Below are 2459 nucleotides of genomic sequence, written 5' to 3'. Positions count from 1 at the left end.
TATTTAGTATAATCTGTTACTGAGTAGAAATATGTGAACTCATTCTGAACCACCTTGGGTTATCACTGGTGAAGCTAATGGCTTACAAGACTATGAAAACAGGATATGCCCAAAATGTAATCCATTTTCAGATAACCAAAGTGTGTCAACAGTTGGATACTTTTGAAGTGTAGCAGATGTGTCAAACAGAAATGTCTTATATTCAGAAGTTGCTGCACAGATGCTCTGTGAGGCTTCATACTTTCAGCCAGTTTATGTTTGCTCTCTAGTGATATATGGAAGAGAAATGACTTACAAGCAGGTGTGGCCAATGAGTCACATCAGACATGCCATAAGGGACCTGTGCCATTCACTTTTCCATGCACCTAACCTACAGATGACCTTATACTTAATTATCTGTTCCAGGCTCTGTCACACCTACCTTCTGCCTAGAGACCCTTCTGGTACAGAGTTGTAGGGGCAGACAGCAAGGGATTGGACAAGATAGAGTTAAGGAGCCGAAAGCCTTGGGAGGAATAAACAGCAGTATGTAGATAAGGTAGTAGCTGCACAGGATGAGAAGGAGTGATGATGGGAACTCGACCTTTGGGAAAGTACCAATCCAGGCTAGAGCTTATATAAAGGGCTTGCTTGCTTGAATAAAGTTGATTCTGATCCAGCACATCAGAGTCCGTGAATCAGACCGCCACAAATGGCACCCAAACAGGGACCAAAGACTGACTTCGTCCAGGGCTGTAGAGGCAGCGGTTAGCTGAACTGGTGGCGGGAGCCCCTGAAAGGAAGCGGCATTGCGCGCAACAGGGTACCTACCGCTGGATGGAGGTAAGAGGCCGGGAACGCGTGGGAGTCATGGGAAACGGAATCTCCCCGCAGGATAGGTCCGTGCTAAACGTAATGCAAAAGACTTTGAAACAGCACGGTAGAGATATACCCCCCCAAGACCTCAAAATGTTATTGATGTAGGCATGCTCAAACTGTCCCGAGGTGAATTCCAGTACGATTTATAGCCTCGGTACGTGGGACTTGATCGGAGTTAAGCTCTGGGACGTGGCAACAAGAAACGATAAGACGGTGGCAGGACTTTTAGCCCCGTGGCGTACTATGCTTGAGACCCTGAAAGAACATAGCAAGAAGAAAACACAGGGACCGGGGGCACCCGCAGCCCCCACAGCACCTCCGTCAAGCAACACGGTGGTGGGGGCAGTGGGTGGATGGGACTCCCCAGGAAACGACCCAGACAATCCATTTGACCCAGGGCCAATCGATCCGGTACAGGAGCCGGACCTCTATCCACCTCTTAATATGCCTTGCTGTGTCCATCTTACGGCCCCTTCGGAACCACCGCCACCTCAAGAGGCAGGGCCGCCTGCGAGTGCCGACTGCCCACGACCCCCCCACACTGACCTGGCCTTCTGGGAAGGATCCATCGCCCCAGGGCCACTCAGGGACGCCCACCGCCTGCCTTCTTCCTTCCCTCCTTTCCTTCCTGCCTTTCTTCCCCTCCCGCCCGGCCCTTCCTTTCTCCACCTGGCGCCGCCTTCACCTGGTGCCGCCATCGCCGAGCAGCAGGAGGAGGAACATGGCGAAAGCGGAGCAGGCCTCAGCCTGGAACCGCGGCACGAGCACAAACTCAAAGAGCCTTTCACAGATGTTGTCACCACAAACCTGAAGCTCGGCAATCCTACAGACAGAAATGTGTGCTTCAAAGTTAAGACCACAGCACCACGTAGATACTGTGTAAGACCTAACAGTGCAATTATTGACGCAGGAACATCAATTCATGTTTCTGTGGTGCTACAGGCTTTTCACTATGATCCTAATGAGAAATGTAAACACAAGTTAATGGTTAAAAAAAAAAAAGAATAAAAAAAAAAAAAGAAACAGTCTATGCATGCTCCAGCTGATACTTCAGATATGGAAGCAGTATGGAAAGAGGCAAAAACAGAAGAACTCATGCATTCGAAACTTGGGTGTGTGTTTGAGCTACCAACAGAAAATGATACGCCTTATGACATAGAAATGAAATTGTATCTACAACTGCAACAAAGACAGATTCTTCTGTAATGTCTAAATCAATAAGTCCCTCTTCAGAGGCACCCAGCTCGAGCTGTGATTACTGCACGTGTATCATTAGGATTTGGTTATTTAATTTGCTTTGATTTGGCTCTGAACTTTTCTGCGGGAACCTAGGGTCAGGCCCTGTTATGGTGGCCGACAAGCCTAATTTCCATAACAGTTTGGCCACCCAGATGGGACCCTAGGCAACCACTGTCGGGGCCTCTCATCTCCAAACAATCATCTGGCGCCATTGGGTGAGTTCACCTGGGATCTTTTGGCAATGAGAGGCACTGAAAAGGTGAGTCTTAAATTCCTGCCTAAATTCTAAATTCTGGTCTGGTAACAGTGCACTGTAATGGGTACGCGGGCTGGCCACCGTAAGGCATACCAGGGGATGGGTG

The 2459-nt window shown here is 49.0% G+C and overlaps 1 pseudogene; it reads left to right on the top strand.

Moving 5' to 3' along the window:
• The first annotated feature begins 1579 nt into the window (after positions 1–1579).
• LOC112997524 (vesicle-associated membrane protein-associated protein B/C-like) lies at positions 1580–2112 on the top strand (annotated as a pseudogene).
• The last annotated feature ends 347 nt before the right edge of the window (positions 2113–2459 follow it).

This window comes from Dromaius novaehollandiae, chromosome 2 (genome assembly GCF_036370855.1).
Source record: "Dromaius novaehollandiae isolate bDroNov1 chromosome 2, bDroNov1.hap1, whole genome shotgun sequence".
Lineage (NCBI taxonomy): Eukaryota > Metazoa > Chordata > Aves > Casuariiformes > Dromaiidae > Dromaius > Dromaius novaehollandiae.
This window is presented reverse-complemented; position numbering and strand designations above follow the sequence as displayed.